This window comes from Haemaphysalis longicornis, unplaced genomic scaffold (genome assembly GCF_048455015.1).
Source record: "Haemaphysalis longicornis isolate Haplotype H1 unplaced genomic scaffold, Haemaphysalis longicornis Haplotype H1 scaffold_3, whole genome shotgun sequence".
Taxonomy (NCBI): Eukaryota; Metazoa; Arthropoda; class Arachnida; order Ixodida; family Ixodidae; genus Haemaphysalis; species Haemaphysalis longicornis.
In genome coordinates this window covers 54,208,523-54,219,490 of record NW_027526335.1, presented here as the reverse complement: position 1 = coordinate 54,219,490, position 10,968 = coordinate 54,208,523, and the positions used below count along the sequence as shown (strand labels likewise).

The 10,968-nt window shown below is 44.7% G+C and overlaps 1 long non-coding RNA gene across 4 annotated transcripts in view; it reads left to right on the top strand.

The window, feature by feature from the left end:
- The first annotated feature begins 209 nt into the window (after positions 1-209).
- LOC144173253 (uncharacterized) overlaps positions 210-10,968 on the top strand; it is a 383,277-nt gene continuing 372,518 nt past the window's right edge. For 2 of the 4 annotated variants that reach the window (XR_013323205.1, XR_013323206.1), the window contains exon 1: positions 264-1,108. This is a non-coding gene — a long non-coding RNA (uncharacterized LOC144173253). Of the gene's footprint in view, positions 1,109-10,968 lie in introns of all 4 variants that reach the window. The other 2 variants (XR_013323207.1, XR_013323204.1) reach the window with 2 other exon arrangements.

Below are 10,968 nucleotides of genomic sequence, written 5' to 3'. Positions count from 1 at the left end.
TCTTAATATTTATTAAAAGAAGCCGTTCAACTTTCCAATAGCCAAGGCAAGGCTGTTTCTCTCGGAGTTGCATAAAAGTAGGCCCGCGCTTCGGTCGACGTTTTTCGCTTGCGTTGTAAACGTTGTTGAGATGAAACGTTGTTGAGGTGCTTTGCTATTCGGAAGCGCTTTCGCGGTTTCGTCACTCGCGTTATTAACTGAAGAGAGAGAGCAGTCGCCGTAGCGTGCTCGCCTCACATGGGGGCAGCCAACGTAAAATTCCGCGCGGTAGCGTGAGCAGCCGCGACGGTTCGCTAAGGCTAGCTAGCGGAGCGCGGCCCGCTCCGGTATCGCCGCTGGCACCCTAGCGCACCACGCATGCGCAATGGTGCTCACGCTTGCTATCGGAGCGGAACGCACCGTCAGAAACGGTTAACTAAAACTCGCTATGATGATGTGAGGAAGTTGCTTTTTCTGTCCGACGCCGATGGAAGTGCTCCGCCTGCCGCGCCAAGACGCCTCGTCAAATCTGTTCAGACAGCCAGCTGCCTTCACTCGCAGACGATCCTTCAGGCGCGGCGCTTCTGGGACGCTCGGAGAACACTCGTTCCCTGGCCTCGATTTCCGCCCGCTTTACGTAGTTGCCTGCATGAAAACGTCGTGCAAATTTCTGGCTTCCCCAATGGTTGTGCGAGTTGTATGAATGTGTGACGCAGTGACAGAGACGTGGTTCAGGCCGTTGGCTGTGGACTAAACGACGGCTGATATTCGTCGGTGGTACTCCGCAGTTTCTGTCGTCATTTGCTGCACTCTGAAGTGTGATGAAAAGAACTTCCCGGCTGTTTGAAGCCTTCATAAGGTGACAACTGGATAGCTTTACCATGTGCAACGCAGATGTCGGTGGGCAAGTTGGCCACAACAAAACTGTTCCGCGTTGGGGGCTGCAGTGCGCCTAAGGTCTGTTGTATCAGGCACTGCGGGGATGGAGGAGAATGCAGGTGAGGAGCAACTCAGAGGACACGTTCATGGGACTTGTGCATTTAGTAGTGGTGGTGATAGTGCAAGGCGTTTCCTACGGAGTGCCGTCAGCTGGCTTGGAGGGTGCATCAGCATGGAACCAAGGTTACTGGTAAGCTTACTATTTAAACTGTCATTTTCCCAAATGAAAAAAGGGTAAAATTAGCTCGTTGGGAATTAGCAAGGTTTTAATTGGAAAATAGTAAGGTTTTTCTGGCTGTACAACCACCCAACTTTTATCAATATCACGGGAGCGTCGACCGTTCTGTTTATCTTCGCCGTATGACTGAGCGACACGGCAAACTCAGCGAGAGTAGCTGCATGCACACTAAGCACTGGCTGCGGCGGCCGTTGTCCAAAAGCAGAACGCTGCCCCCTATTTTTTCCTGCGCTTATCACACTGCCTACAGAGTAGCCGCAAAGAGGGTGAAAGTGACTGATAGTAGCAGACTAAGAATTCCACGAGTAAATCTTAAAATCTCCGTTATTGACAATATGGGAAGTATTCGCACAATGGACCTTCTCGAGGACAAAGACGGCCACTATGCAAAACACTGTGATGAGCAAACGAAACAATTCGGGGCTGCGCCCAGCTCCTGGAAGAACTTAGCATACTAGGGTTGCAGCAACTCGTCCTTACGTGCGCATGCGCACCTCTCGTCGTATTTGCCGTGCCCCTCCGTCATATGGCGCTGATCAACCGAACGGTGGACGTTCCCGTGATATTTACCAAAAATTGGGCGGGTGTACTTTGTGCACTTTGTAGCGCTTCGTGTGCAGTGACTGCGTTTGTGAATTACCTGAACATATACCAGGAAATCGCAGTGTCAGCACTTAGTAAGTCGTTGTAACGGAAGTAGCGCGCTCTATTTTTTTGCCATTTCAAAACCGGTTACTATGTTCCAAAGTGGATCTCACAAACTTTTGCCGAAACGTCTACATATACAGATATACGGAACATATATACCTCTTGAACTGCTAGCAATAACCCCGGCAACGCCGGGACATGGCGACGATGGGCTTTGAGTGCAACATCATTGCACCAGGTGAAGTGCTTTGTGAGCGGCGCGCAGGCGCTTCGTTGCAGACTTCCAATCACGCGGTGGCTTAGCGTGTTTCCGTTTGGAGGCAGCTCCTTAGTAGCACCGCTCCGCGTTAGTAGCATCGTTCCTGCACGATGTCTTTTAAAGGCACTAGTCTGTCTGTCTGTCTGCCTGCCTGCCTGCCTGTCTGTCTGTCTGTCTGTCTGTCTGTGACGAGTTGTGAGGTTCAGTTGTGAGCTTGAGTGCGAGTGGTGAGCGTGAGCTCGAGTGAATGCGAGGGGTGAGTTCGAGGGAGTGCTTCAGGAAAAATATATTTTTTAGTGAGTGCGAGTGAGTGGCGACCAGTTTTGAAATTATATGGCATGCAATACCTTCTATTGTATTTGTACTGAAACAGTGTTGTTTCCTAGTGCAAACGTCTCTTTTTCTGTCATTAAAACTAGAAAAAGCTAAAGCTTATGACATCAAGTATCGGCTTTCTGTCCCACTTGGCAAGCCTGCTATGCACATATAATACAGGAATTCCGGCCCAGTTTATGTTGGGAAGATGATTGAAACTTGAATCACATTAGCGCTATGTGTGCTTCCTAACAACTTAACTGTTAAAGGTGCTGCTTTGGGAACACCATTCAGGTCATTAAATTAGAGTTCATTCCAATCTGCCAGTCCTTCGCAGCATCCCTGAGTGGTTATCCTTCAACCATACAATAGGTACGCACGCATGATATATGAATGCGCTGAAATCTTCTTGCTATATTTATAGGAAACGTGGTTTATTAAAGCAGCGAGGCGGAACCTAACCAGTTTTTGTGTACTATTGTAATTATGCAGATTTAGTGACAATATATACGTTTCGTGACACCTACGTCAATACTGTTCGTAAAACTAAAATCAACCCCTTAGAGTAGAGACTATCTTGGGTCATCGGTCAGTACCATCGACTTCGCAGAAAGCGACGGAAGCCCTTCGACGTTTCCCCAGCGAAACAAATTTACATGAACGACTGTAGTGCCCAAAACGAGACTGGAGTGCGTGTCTTGCCGCTACTATTCCACCTCTGCGTTTTCCATCTCTTTTATCCCCTGAACCCTACTTCCTCAGTGCAGGGTAGCAGACCGGGCTCAACACCTGGTTAACTTCACCCCCTCTCCGTCCTCGTTTCTCCGCCTCCTCAACCAAGGAATGCGTGGTTCCGAAAGTTTAAGCGTATACGAACCACCTTCCCCTCAGCAGCAGCCATGAATAACAACAGCAAGAAATTGCTGCGTATACTAGTAAAAAAAACAAAACGGAACCATAGGACGACAACGTAAATTAGCAGGTGGCCACTTATTACACACCGCTTGGAGCTCTTAGTTGGCTGTCAAATTTTGTCTTTCGTTCCTCGTTTTATAAACTGTGAAAAACTAAAAATAAGGAAAGAACGAAACAGGCACAGTCAACGTTCCCCGAAAAGCCCCTAAAGTGAGCGTAGAAAGAAATCCCTTCTGTTTTCTCAGGTGAAGCCTGATGCAAGTTGACATCTGAGCAGTCTTGCGTTTCTAAACACTATCTCTCCTGCCGTATTACTTCCGTTTGAGCGTTTTTTTTTTTTGAAGAATACGGCCCGTACCTAACGTTCTGATATAGCTGCTAGATTTGCTTGTGACTGCTCAGTTCCCTTAGCCGTATCAAACGCGCAGGTTCCCTAATAACACGCTCGAATAAATGCTGTCCAATTCCATTTAGAATGAATTGTGGCAGCCAGCAGGCAAACCATAGAAGCTAATCTGGCAGACAGTTTTTTCATGCTTTCGCTGGAGAGTTCGGTGCTTAACTTGCTTTTAGGCGAGTTGTAATTTGTAAGCATGAAAAAGCCGGTGTCTGAATAAAAACATGCATGAAGGGGCGTATCACGATGAAATAAACTGCGTAATGCCCATTGGCATCTCGGCAAAACTGGATTTTGTGGAAGAACAGCTAGAGAGAGGAAGGTCAAACATTTTCGGTTTTAAGGATTAAAGATAACAATACTACGTCTTAGTTTGGGCCTGAGGCCGCCGACCTATCCATATAAGACATATGTTGAATATGGGAAGCAACCGGTATCTACTTGTTAGTAACTTTGCAAGAATGCTTGTTCCGAGCGCATTTGAAACTTAACGCGGGTCGGGAAGTTAAGAATATGTCTGGACGCAAACAAACATTCTTGCAGAAAATTATGTGGCAGAAGTCAACACAACATCGTACTCCTAAATGGTGAAGCGAATAAAGCGATAACTAAAAAGAACGCGGCATAAAACATTTTGTGATCAATGTGATCAAATAATCTACGAGCAAATCATTGAGGTCTCAGTCTTCACCGCTAAAAAAGGACGACTTGCTTTGTATTCTAGTAACTGCGGTAGCATTTAGTGCACTTCCGCTTCGTTTAAGCGATTGGGACGTATACCACACGTTCTTTTGCTGGCGCTAAACAGTTCACGAATTCTATGGTGGCCTAGGTGCTCTATTACGCTGTAAAAGGTGTAAAATTATTTTCGAAGGTCAGCGAAATGAAACGAGTGAATTAGATAAGTGGCTTGGATCGCTTTCTACTCAGTTCTCCATTTTGTCCTATTTTTTGCTAAGCACAATTAAGTTTTTTTTTTATTTCACGCGAACATGCCATTATAAGGCCAACCGAAGAAAGCCGATGTCGGGGTTACATTAGCGAGTTTAACTACAGGCGGCCTCAGAAAGAACACGCCTGCTTAGCTGACGTTTTTTTTTTAATTTCTGGCTGCTAAGTCTTAGTATAACTGAAAAGAGCAAATTGCAATTGGGCTAATTAATGTGAATATGAACGACACACTGTGGGGAAGGATGGAAGCGTGAAATTTGTATTTCTTATCCAGAATAAACCCGTACTTGTTTAATAAGGCATCTAGATTAGGCATCCGTCTAGCAGCCGTTATCCAGTCTTTTCTATTGGTATTCAAAGCCGACGACTGGGCATTTTCTAGCTGGAGAGCTTGGATCTATGGCAGAACGATGCTGATTTGAAATTAGGTCGGGGTTCATGTTTTCTTTATTGTCAAAAAAATCTGTGTAGATGCCTCTCCACACACGTAAAGAAGCACAGACAGTTTTATAGTATCTCGCAGGCCTCCATTACGACAGGCCTGACATCCCAGGCCTAGAAAAAACGCGTATGTACTCTATCCAAGCCTTTTCGATACTTAAAACGTTAGCGCTATTGAGTCCAGCCCCCCCCCCCCCCCCTTCCTGCCACTCATTCTTTTCGTAACACTAAAATAAAAAACGTGAAGTTTATAACCGACTATCAAATATTGGTTAACTGCGTTGTTGACGTGTTTTGGCACATAACGCAAAAAGCCCTTCAGTTACCGAGGGCTCCAAGGTTTCTCGTTTTCACTCGGAGGACCATGGCCTAAGAAAGGGCATCACCAAATTTGCAGCAAAGCATTACGTGTGCACAAGACGCCATCAACTCAAGAGAATTTATTTTCGTCAGCACTGCTCTTTCCCTTTAAAGAAAAAAACTGAATAAGGATTGGATAAAGTCGAAGCGAGAAGGCATACACCAACACCGTGCTGCATCGGGACATTATCTTAAATGAACAACTGATAGAGAATAAAAGTGTGATTCAAACTAAATGACAAAATACGCAAGTTCGATAGTGGCCACCGAGCTTTGAAGTAGAAACGGAAATGTCCGGTGGACAGCTAGATGGGTCACTTTTTGGGGGGGCTGACACCCCCAGTATTTCTGTGAAATGAGGACTAAGCTGCCTTAGTGGTCGTTGATTTTGATTTCATTTCTTCAGCTAAAATATTACCCTATATTTTGTGCTGTCAGAAATGGGATCAAGCCTTTGATGTTATGTATATTGGGCTTACTTCTCTGCACTACATCTCCTTTTGTACACATTGCAGAGTCTACGGAGTGCGTCAATATAATATGGTGCGCCTCTATATGGATCACTGTATGTGTAGGTTTCCTAGGTTTTATGCAATAATTTTGTCTTTCTGATTTTTATGCGAAAGCAGTAAATGTCTCATCAAACGCGAAAAGTGACAGTAGTCGTCGTAGTCGTCGCCAACGTCAAAGTGAATGGTGCCAGAATGGCCGCTGATGGAAAGAGAAAATAAATTGAGTTCGTGTGGGATTTGAACCCGAGTCGCCAAAGTTTTCACTCGCCAAGTGCTCTAACCACAGCAATAATATATCTCTTAAAAGAACTCCTATCAAACGATCAATCTCCCAGTGACGAACAATGGAAAAATTACTACTCTAAATTTAGGGACAGTGCAAGAACAAATTTTAGCAAGAAAAATCAAAATAATCATCGTTTTTTTGAATTTTGGCGAACATAAAAAATTGTCATATAGCCGCTGTAGAGCCGAGGAAATGAAGGGCAAACTTCAAGAACCTTAAATCATGCCTGCTGTGTGTAAATTAGAGATGGAAATTATCTCTCACAACGTGTGAACTCCTCTTGCACGGAGTAAAACTAAAATCAAACGCGAGAAGTAAAATAGCCGTGTATCGAGAACTCGGTGCGCGCTCAAAGATCGCAAAGTGGTTAAAATATTCCATAGTGCCCCACTTGCTTGCGCCCCAGGGCCTTGTTGCGGCTGAGGGCATAAAAAACCCACAAAAGAGAACAAAAGGAGCAAAATAGCAAGGAAAGGGTTTAAGATGGATTTGCCGTTTTTTAAGCCGCGGTACATTTACGATTCCCTGGCCGAATAGACTCGCCTGATGAGTTGGAATTCACGCGAATCAGTCTAAGGTCGACCAAGTTTCCGCTGGTTTACATGAAAGAACATGATCAAAACCAAAAAATGCTAGTGGATCAGGCAGAGATGATAACAGCGTCGTTCACATGTGTACGCTGACGTTCGCACAGCTAAGAAGCGGGCCTTGATTTAACCGGGAATTCTCATTGCCCGCCGGTAGTATAAATGTTAAGCGGAACAATCGGCATTGTTTGGTAGGACGGCTACTTTATATCCGAGCACTCGCAGGCCCCACTGCGATCCAACCAAGGCTGGTGATTTGATGATGATGATGACTGATAGTATATTCCCTTAGTAGCGGGGTGATGACGCGTCATCTTACAAAAAAACCTTAAAAGAAACTTATATACCTATGTTTTACACTCTTCGTTTAACACTAACGCTGCTCTTAGGGCAGGCACAAAAAAACCTGTTCGGCACAAAGTACTTCTTTTTTTTTGTTGCAGGTGGTAGCTGTCCTAGGCAATATTCCCCTCTCTGCTTCTAGTCCTTCCAGGATTATAATCTTCTTTCCATCGCCTCGACAGCCTTGAAGTTAACTCCCACTATGCTACCCTTAAAGGAGTACTGACACGAAATTTCAAAGCTGAGATAACTATGTAAAACGCTTCCTTTTTATCAGGAGATATCTCCCAGCAAGTTTCAACAGCAACCGTTCAGCGAAACATATTTAAAATCCATTTTAATCTTCGCCCGCACGAGAAAGCCCAGAGCGGGCCGACGTGACATCATCTGCTATGTGCCCCAAACTGCCGACGTCGGAGCTCCCGTGACGAAGCCGACGCGCTGGCTGTGGTTGGCGCGCGCTGCTCGGGCGTGTGTACACGTCATGGTTTTGGGACTGACGTCATGCTGCCCGGGCCTGTGGGGACGGCGAAGACCTCGGCCGGTCTGGGCGCGCGCGTGCGCTCGCTCGCGCGCGCTTCCAGAGAGGCAGCGATACGGCAAGAATGGTGACGCCATGTCATACATGCTGTCATGGCGGCCGCTCGGCGTTTTTTTTGTCGAAACCGAAACTGGCACGAATAAACGACGCCGTAAATGAATGTTTACGCTGCGCTCGACCGTCTAATCTGTCATTCTATGATTAGTGGGCTGGTAGGCATGCATAGCAGCGAAAAAAACGTAACATAAAAATTTCGTGTCAGTACTCCTTTAAATCCTAGGGCTTCGGAAAGCCGAATATTTCCCTCTTCATTTGGATGGATACCCTCGCATTCTAACACTATGTGCCGCATAGTTTCTGTTTCTTTTCCATAGATTACGCATACCCCATCAATTTGTGTATATTTCCAAACAAAGCTCTTAGTTCGCAAGCAACCTGCTCTCGCCTCAAAAAGCAAAGCACTGCCCTTGAAATTATCGTAGAAATTTTCCTTTCTGATGTCTAATTTCTCAGACCTGTACATGTTTAACGAAGGTTTAAATTCCATTTTTCTGTCCATTTATTCGTTTCTATCTGCCTTGCCTCGTTTTTGGTTACCTCGGCTGTCTTGGATTCTCCATTGTTCCTTCCGTATTTCAACGTTAGCCTTCTAGTCTTCGTTAGCCACTGCGTGTCCACACTTTCCATCCACGCTTTCGTTAGCTACTGCGTATCCATGCTTTCCACACGGTTTCCTGCGTGTCCACATTTTATAAAAACTTTAGCTGTCCACCTAAGTTGACCTATTGCTGTCAATCTCCTCTCAGTTGGGGCATCAAACACAGCCCCACCTCGCGGAGCGCGCCGCCCCTAGACGGCAGCTTTTTCGCACGCTGGCTTCAATTGTCGCCAGCTGCGATGGGCAGGTCACTATCTATAAAGTCGGTCATGCCTATGCCCTTCAAAGCGCCCCTTCCTCTCACGTGTTGTGTGTTAATCGGTTGTCACGCAAACAAACGGGAACAAGCAGCGGTACGCTTCACGCCGTAAACTACACTTTCCAGCAAACACGCTTACTAAGGTTCTACGCGACATCGTAGTTACGACACTAGAGCTAAGTGTCTGCCGCATACTCTCCTACACAGCCATGCAAATTACCTTCTTTTCAGGGGGACCAAACTCAGACGCCTGCTTTGCCTAATTTAAAGCGCAGAAATTTGCATATATAGACTTTAGGTGGTGGCCAAAACAGGATTCAGAATTTATCGCAAAACAAAAAACAACAATAAAACACGCGCACAAGCAACCCACTTAGGTAGATACGCCTTAATTCACCTAGTTGCCTTGGATTTTTGTTTGTGTTTAGTAACCTTTAGAGGTGCTGTTGTAATTGAGGATGATTTTGGTTTTTCAGTTTTTACCTCTGCGGAAAATGGAAGCAAAAAAATTGTCTAAGCTTCTACTTTCTTGAAAAAGCTAAATTGTGGGGTGCTTGCATTTTATAACTCTTTTACTACAGCAAAAGTAAGCTTACAGTAATTCGTCCTTTTTGTGCACGTGTAAATTTTCTAGGTCCCACTGTGGACCTAAGGAAATATCGACTATTTGAAGAAAACGAGGCAGACCCCTTGGGATTAGCGCCGGTAGCCGGAAAGGAAAATGAAGCACTCGTTCGCTAAATCGATGAAGCATTTTTGTTGAGTGGCCGTTTAATTGTCTCCTTTATGCCCAGTACCACTTACTGCACAAACAAGCCATTCCGACTGGGCCAGAATAATTATGGGCGGTTTTCAGATAGCTAAAATAGTTTATTACGTACTAGACGTGAGGATACTTTAAAATGTTATATAATATATTGATGGCCAGTTTCTGCTTTAATTTAGTGTAATTATTCAAATCCCTTTACATATATGCAAATACCTTCTGGTAATCGCCGAAGCCCTATTCGTTCACCGATAGTAGGGTCCACGCAGAGTATACTTTATGTCATCAGATTATGCATTGAATATTTTATAATCTCTCTGCAAAACACCTGATCGGTATTTTAACCCCCGGTGCCCCGCACGGGCTCTGAGTGGAGCAGTAGCAAAATAACATGGTTCTAGCTACTCAACGCTCCATATAATCAAGCACACAAAATCAATCAATCATGATAGGGCAATAGAGTGTCAATAAATTACTAGAACAGAGAAAAAATTTGCAGAAATTCAGAGAATTGTCTACTAATTCGTATGCAATTGTATGCCGCTTGTCTATAATGGGAGTTTTATACAGCCAATTTTTTTAGTTTTTCTACATTCTTTCGAACAATTATCTCCATTTACGTTAGTATAACGATTGCACATGGTATTTCTGCAAAATCTGCATTTTTCTCGAAATGCAGGGGTTATATGTTCGCCACCTCTCGCCTGTTTTATTTTTTCGTATTTTTGCTTTTTCAAAATTTTGCCCGACCAATTATCTCCATGGTTGCTATTATAACGGTCACAGGCTGAAGTTCCGCCAAATCTGCAATTTTGCGGAAAAATCAAGGCGTTACACGATTCGCCACTTTTCGCCACTTTTTTCTATTTTTCATATCTTTTGGCTTTTCAAAAATCTGTTCGACCATGCAATTATATCCATTTACGCTAATACAACGATTACAGGTGGGACTTCACCAAATCCGCATTTTTGTGGAAATATAGGGTGTAACACGGTCCGCGCTGAGGGCGTACTAAACAACGAATGCTACTCATTAAAAGTATGAAAATCCCTGCACAAGCGTGTGTATAGTGCGTACGTCTGGAACAAGCGGGTGTCCACAATACTTCGGCGAACGGTAAAGACCCTAAGTGGGGAAAATGAAAATAATCACGGGGACTTCATTGGCAGCTCCACTTGAAATGAACTTAACAAAGTCTTGTTTAGTATTGAGGTCAAATCTAGCGTGCGCTGCATTCTTGGCGCGGAACACAGGCAGTGGGAAAAGACGGACCAGCGGTCGGTCTGTGTTTTTCCGCTTTTCCAGCGTCTCGTACGAGTACGCAGCGAACAGTAAATTTGAATTAATCTCCGCTTCTCGAGCATAGAGTGCACCGATTCTAAATTTGAGTTTTCGGTAACTCAATAATGAAAACTGCTAACTACAGCTAACTATTATCAAATAGTTTCTGAAATGCCAGAGCCCGCTAGAAACTTTATTCGGGACCCCAGGAAAGCTAAGGCAAGCTCTAGTATTCCCAGGGTGAAAATTCTTTACGTGTGTAGAAATAACACCTTTCGTGGGCGTTACGAACA